The sequence below is a fragment of the Cavia porcellus genome, unplaced genomic scaffold, assembly GCF_034190915.1.
Source record: "Cavia porcellus strain 051 isolate PalLab524CR breed Dunkin Hartley unplaced genomic scaffold, mCavPor4.1 scaffold_18, whole genome shotgun sequence".
In the NCBI taxonomy this organism is placed as follows: domain Eukaryota; kingdom Metazoa; phylum Chordata; class Mammalia; order Rodentia; family Caviidae; genus Cavia; species Cavia porcellus.
The window spans coordinates 66,402,524-66,410,188 of record NW_026947501.1 but is presented as its reverse complement, the minus strand read 5'-3'; the positions used below and the strand labels follow the sequence as shown (position 1 = coordinate 66,410,188).

At 33.4% G+C, this 7,665-nt stretch overlaps 1 non-coding gene across 1 annotated transcript; it reads left to right on the top strand.

Moving 5' to 3' along the window:
• The first annotated feature begins 6,930 nt into the window (after positions 1-6,930).
• LOC111755332 (U6 spliceosomal RNA) lies at positions 6,931-7,035 on the top strand. Its single transcript, XR_002789889.1, has one exon. It is a non-coding gene; the product is annotated as a U6 spliceosomal RNA (small nuclear RNA).
• The last annotated feature ends 630 nt before the right edge of the window (positions 7,036-7,665 follow it).

The window sequence follows — 7,665 nt, the reverse complement described above, 5'->3', positions numbered from 1 at the left end:
TATTTCCTGCCCTATCTTAATATAATATCTCAAAATAGATTAAAAACCTAGATATATATAAAAGAAAACATCAAAACTACTGGAAGACAAGGGAAACACTTAATTTCATAGTTGCAGGCAAAGATATCCTCTACTCTGATAGCATAAGAAATATTACCAAGAATCACCAAATGGAATTGTGTTCAATTATAAAATTTATGCACAGTAAAGAAAATAATCAACAGAGCAAAGAGACAACATACATAAAGAGTTCTGTGTTGCCAGCTACTCTTTTATAGGATTAATAGAGTATATATATATATATATATATATATATATATATATATATTTAAACCTGGTAAAACAAGTGACCCAATTAAAAAAGAAATGAAAAACTGGATGCACACTTTTCCCGTGAAGTATAAATAAACCATATGCACATGAGTACAGACTTGTAATTAATGTCTCACAAAGTATCTTTTCATTCAAAAATACATGAAGAAAACTCATTTGAAACATTTTATATGAATTATATAGGTAACTTTAATGGTAATTTTCATTTTTTTCTTGTTAGTTTGCACTACCTTCTAATTTTAGCCTAAAGACCCAATGTTTGCAGTGTTTCTTATAGAATATTAATTCACTAAAGATAAATTATTTCAGGCTTATTTTATCTGGAACATCTTAATTTCTTCTTTGTATAAAAGGATTAGTTTTGTTGGATTTGAATCTCAATGAAAGGAACATGATACAATAGTATAAAGAAAATCATCTCTCAACCTGTTTGCTTTTTCTATTTCTATTGTTCACTTATTTTTCTAAATACTTTACCCATGCCAGATATTTCGGAGACAATTCTCCAAATGATAGTTACTTTTGCATAACTCATATTGTACTGAAAAAGATAAGTGCATAGATGATTAATTATATTATATTACTAATAAATAGGTAGCTGAACAAATGCTAGGGAAATGGGGAAGACAGCACAGGTAAATCTGTCTGGCTGGAAAAAAAGTTCTCACAATGATGATGGCAGTTGAAACAAAGAATTTAGTATAAGATGATATTTATGATTTTATTATGAATTCTGAAGAATCGCTCAGCTTACAGTACTTACAAATACATTTTATAACAATCAAATCAAAGTTGAGCTGACAGGCACATATTGGGTTTATAGACAGACGAACAGAACGACAGCCATGACAATCTACATTGGCAGTCCTCTTTTTGGTAATGTCGTTCCATCATGACCAGTAGTTCATTACATGGCACTGTTAATACGTTACTCTACATGCACTTCCTTGCTGGTAGCACTTCTCATTCGAGAAGCATCCATTCGTTTGCAGTACCCATATTTAGACTGGCTCTGTAAATTAAATGGTGTTATTTTCCCATCCTGTGTGTTGTCTCTTCATTCTGATGGTGGTTTCTTATACTATGCAGAATCTTTTTAATATAATGAGATTCTGGTGGTTGATTCTTTGTAATATTTCTTTTATGCTCTGGATTTTCTTCATAGAGTCATTACTTATGTCTATGGTTTTAAGAGTTTTTCCTGTTCTGTCTTACAGCAGATGTAGTGTTTCTGTTTTAATATTTAGACCTCTGATTTATTTTGATTTTAATTTACTGCATGCTGAGAGGCAAGAGTCTAGGTTTAATCTTTGACATGTGGAAAGGCAGTTTTTCCAGCACCATTTATTAAAGAGACTGTCTTCCAGCGAAGTGTTCGGCCCCTTTGTAAAAGACAAGTGGCTGAGTGTGCAGGAGCTGTCTCTGCATTTTCTAGTCTGCTCCACTGATTGTCAAGTCTGTTTTTTTTTTTTTTTCATTTGTTTTTGTTTTAGTTTTGCGAGTTCTATGCAGTTTTTATCATGGTAGCTTTGTAGTATAATTTCAAATCAGGGATTGTGATGCCCCGTGTCTGCCTTTGTTGCCCAAAATTCTTTGGCTTGTTCAAAATTACTTCTGGTTCTAAATGAATTTTAGGGATGTTTTCTCTGGTGTATGAGGTATTGTATTATTAATTTGACTGGGATTGCATTATATCTCTATTATAGTTTTGAAAGTGTTGCTATTTTCACTACATTGGATCTGCCTAGCAGAAATAAGGGGTATCTTTCTATTTTCTGATTTTTTTCAATCCTGCTTTTTCAGGAGATTGTAGTTTTACTCTAAACGTCTTTTATTCCCTTCATTAGATTGATTCCTTAGTATTTCACTTTTCTTTATGTTACTGTGAAAGGTGATGTTTCCCTAATTTCTTCCACTGGTTATATGAGAAACGCAAATTAAAACAACACTAGATGCCAACTCACTTTAGAAAGAATGACTTCAATAAAGGAATCAACCAACAACAAATGCTGGTGAGGCTGTGGGGGGAAGGAACACTTCTCCACTGTTTGCGGGAGTGTAGACTGTGACAACCAACATGGAAATCAGTAGGGACATTCTTCAAGAAACTAAAAGTAGAGGTTCCATTTTACCCACCTAATCTGTTTTGTATTTTCCCAAAAGAGTTAAAAGTATCGTACCACAGTAACATTTGCACACTCATGATTATAGCAGCACAATTTGTTACAGCTAAAGCTTGGAAACAGCCTAAATGCCCCTCAATTGATGAAAGGATAAAGATGTGGTTTTCATGTATACTGTAGGACTACTTTTCCATAAAGGATGCACTTGATACATTTCTAGGTGAATGGGTGCACCTTGATACTAAAGTAGAATAAATCACACTATAAATTATTGCATTGTTTCTCTTGTGTAAGAAACCAAAAGGATACATGAGGACAAAATGTATAATACTTACTCGAAAGCAGGGAGAATACACTCAGATGGGAAGGAGAATAAGGGAAGAGAGAACAGGAGGGAAGAAAGGGAAAAGAAAAAAGAAACTAAAAGGTAAAAATGGACAAAACTTTTATAAATAAAAGAAGGAAGAAGGGTTGAATGGAGAGGAAAGAGATGGGGCAAAAGAGAAGAATCAGGATATATTGTGTACAGATACAAAACCCTTATGATGAATGTAATCATTAGTATATCGAAAGTATAAGACAGTAAAATGAATAAAAATATGTTACTGTGCTCTCTGCCTGTGAAGCATGAAGACAATGTCTCTGACCTCAAGGATGAGCACACTGTCATGCGGGTAGTTGTTGCATGGAGTATGGAGTTTAGAATGGATTTTCTCACCAGATTCACAAAATCCTCTTACTAGCTTTAATGATGATCATTTCAGAAATGAAGATGAAAAAGATCATCGCCACGTCAAGGTTAATTGAAGCCTTTTACACTCCTGAAAGAACTGATTTGGACATTTACTTTTGTATAGTTTCATTTTAATTTATAATTTATATAAAATAAAGAAACTCTAAGTGAAAAATTAGTGTGAATGGAAAACATCATTTCTTTTTGGGCAAGAGTTCAAGAACTCCTTTACATAATGCTGCTTCATATAATAACCATTTATCATTCAATGTAAAATTTGACAGAGAAGTTCTATGAAAAAGTTAATGTTCCCGTAATCATTCATAGGAGTAATCACAAACTATGTAACAAAATCTGTTTACTTTCATTTTTATAAAGCCCAAATAATTCCTTTCCATCACTCAAATTTAGAAGATTGTCATGAAATCATATTTATGTTGTTTTCCTATGAAAATGTAGTATTTCTATGTAGCACCAAGCTCCTAAAGAGGACCTGAATTTTTATTCTGTGCAAAAGCACAACCCGCAGATTTTTCCTCTCGATTTCAGACACGGAGCCCCTCTCACCTATAGTTCATCACTGTATTCTTTCTGTTTCCACAGATGATATAAGAGGAAAAGAAAATACTTTTCTTAAAAAAAATCCAGATCCTTACCTAGAGACCAAAACTTAGGTTTGGATGTTGCAGGCCTCACGTTTCAAAATAGTGTGAGAAATTGAATTTGTACTTTGGAAGTGGGCAAATCGTTCTACATCATTAATATGCAAATAAAATATGTCTATTTCAAAGCATATGAGTTAAAGTGTTAGAAATTATTCATGTTAAATGAGATGACTCGTTCATATAGTGCTTACATCAAAAATAATTTAATGAGCTAAACAAAATAAACTACAGTTTAGTTGGTTTTAAAATGACAATAAATGAATCAATGCTGCTTCAAATCTATTAAGCTTTTAAAAATCTGAATATCAAATCAGTTTCTGAAATCTAGTCTAAAAATACTTCTACATAAAACAAAACCAGTGGGTCCCAAATTGACACAAGCTTCTGCATGCATAAATTCATTGAAAATGCAAATGTTTAGCAGGATGGAGAACTAGGAAAACCTCACAGGACACCATGCAATTCTACTCACAGCAATTGTTTTTCTTGTGATTGAGAATTTTATGTATAGGGTGCTTATAACAAGCACATAACAAAATGACTTCTTTGTGAAAGTTGAAAACTTAAATGTAGCCAAATTAACAGACTTTGGGATCTGATGGTGATATCTTTGTATTAAACCAATGTCAAGTTTTTGCATTTTGAACAACAACAACGAAAAAAAACCCAGTTTGAATCTATTAATGCCATTGTTTATCACTATCTGTCAGTGCCCCGTGTAGCGACCCTTTCAAGCACCACACAGTAAATGCTGCAGTGGAAATGCACCTATAGTTTGTGTCACAGACAGCTGGAGATTTGTTTGATGAATTATGTGTACATCTTATCTGCCATACACTCAGGAACTAGGATATGTAAGTAATGGTCTGTTCTGGACAATTTTCAACCTGCCACATTTTTTTCTTGCTCATGTCAAGTAAGGAAAAAATCATTACAAATCAAATAAATAATTAGGAAATTTATTTGATATTTAAACCTAACCGACTACTTGAATATTTATTTTCAAAAGCACTCAGAGATTATTAATGAATTTCAGATTTCCTTTTTATTAATGTAATTGATTTAAAAGTAATTACACTTATGCCTTTTCTATTACACTTTAGTGAGATTGAGTTCTTTAGAAATTCATCAAAGGTGAAAAAAATTTGCATATTCCTTGTATTAAGGTTATTTCTAAAAGTCAAGGTAATAGCCTGAGATATACACTTAAATTATAAATTTGAAGATTGATTTTAAAATGACTCTTAAATCTTTAAATGTATAGAAATGAATTAGTGCTATAATTTGCCAGTTAATAAGGGTCACAAACTCCAAATATACCTGAAAATTATTTCTTCTATTAGGCAACCAAATATCACTTTACAGAGTCTAAATCTATTTAGAAACATCTACCTTATTTGTGAACACCATTTTCCTTAATCTTTTTTTTTAATCCGGAGATCAAACTCATAACATCACATTTGCCAGGCAGGTACTTTGTACTGCTGAGCTAAATCGCCAGCCCCAGAATATTCCTATTATTAAAAAAAAAAAATGAATGTGTGTCATTTCTCGACAAACAAATACTAATGGTGAATTCTGCATTGCATATCCAAAATATTCAAGAAATGACATTGACATCTTGATGCAACAATAAAGATATCTGAACTTTAGTTGCAAATCAGTGGTAGAATAAACTGCAGAAAAAATATTAAATATACATTTCAATTTTTTCAATCTACAGTGGTACCCCACTTCATGAACTTAAATATTTCCATGAGTCTGAACCTAAACTGAATTTGTCACCAATCAAATCAAATTCAGGGATTAGGTTCATTGTTGACCTTACAAGGAAATTTGGATCAGTTCATGACCAATTTGGTTTGTCACTGGGATAGTGATCTGTTGCTGCTTTTTAGATTACACGGACCAAAATGGTTACTCCCCTGCTTCCTCCTACCGTGAGGTGACTGCCTTTTAGGCAGTTGACCCTGGACTGCATCCCTTCAAACCATGAGCCGAATTACGCTTTTCTTTTTTAAATGTTGGATGTTGGATACTGTGTCTCAGACACAGGGAAGCTAATACAGAAAATTTGTGCTGGAGAACTGTGTCTGTGACAGGACATCTAACCAATACAATTAACTTTTAAAGCATGAAATGTATTAGTACATGATTGTAGTACATAACGTGGACATTCCCTGTGGGATGTTGGTACACATCTGCAACACATCTTAATTTCTTTTTCCTCCTCTTTCACTTCCCTACTCTCCCCTGCACCAATCTTGCTTTTTTCTTTTTGACACTTTTATACATATTTTGCAGAACTTAACATTTACATTCTATGTAGAAAATTTATATTTTAAGGTTTATTTTGATAAGTGGTCTAAAATGTTATATATTTTACATCAGATATCTGTAATATAGCTTTTTTTTAAATAACAAAAATCAATTATATTTCAACAGGTTCACTCACCTCTGAGCATCAGTTATGGACAAAACATTTTTTTCTTAAATTTAGAAACCATGGTTTTTACATACAGTACATATTTATTTTCAAAATAACACTGTCATTGTAAACTTAGAATTTACTAATGAAGCTAGTAGTAATTGCACACTCCAGAAAGTTTGAAGCTATTTAAAGGAAGAACATGGGATGAGATTGATGTGTCACTTAGAGAGTTTAGGCTGCTGTTATGAAGCACAGTAGGCTGGGTAGTTTACATCTGTAAGAGGATTGCTTTCTTAAAGTTCTTGGGGGTGGCAGTCAGGGTTCCAGTCTCACTGGGGTCTAGTGAGGGCTTCTTCTGGGTTGAAGGCTGTTGTCTTCGCACTATTTGTTCACAGGGTTGGAAAGAGTTATCTAATGTATGACCTTCCACAAGTGCACTATTGTCACACATGACACCACTTCTTTTAAATTTAACCTTTTCTCAGTGGCTGTACCAACATTCCATGGCACTGGAGTTATGTTTTGATTAAGGAATTTGGAGAAAGCATAAATATTTAGTCTCTAAAATGGTAATCAGAAAATACTAAATGACTGAAACCTTAGAAAGGTGATATTGAATTGATCTTACCAAATAAGAGACCAGACTGCTCGCTTCGGCAGCACATATACAAAGTAGGAACAATACTGAGAAGATTAGCATGGACTCTGTGCAAGGTTGACATGTAAATTCCTGAAGCATTCATTATTTAAAGAAAGGGAGATAGATAGATAGATAGATAGATAGATAGATAGATAGATAGATAGACAGAGAGAGAGAGAGAGAGAGAGAGAGAGAGAGAGAGAGAGAGAGAGAGACCAGGTGTCTATTTTTATATTGTAGTAACCTATCAAGAAGATAAAGATAAGAATGCAAAATCGTTGGGTTAAAATCACAATTTCTTTCTCAAAATGGAAATGGTACAGAAAATTTTGTAATAACTGGTAAGTTGACAAAGAATGAATGGGGAATGCTGCATATCAATGAGGTGCAAGGGAACTAAGGCAAGCCTCATAGGATTCAGAAAGAACGAACACCCATAGTGTGGCCCCATGACTGAAAAGAGATGAATGAAGTAAACCAGGACAGTTGAAGACTTCTTCTCATTTCCTGAGGGAATAACTTGCACTCACTGATCTGATGGATGCACGATGTGTTTGATGACAAAGATCAACAGTTCTGGAAGTCACTCCGTGCACAAGTGAGATGGGAATGTTACTAGTTAAAATTATACAGGAGACCACATACAAATCTTCTAATAATTCTTTCCATGCTCAAAACCAACCTTTTTATTGTCTTCTATCTAAACAACAGCCTGCAATTTGTTATAAAATAGGTGCATT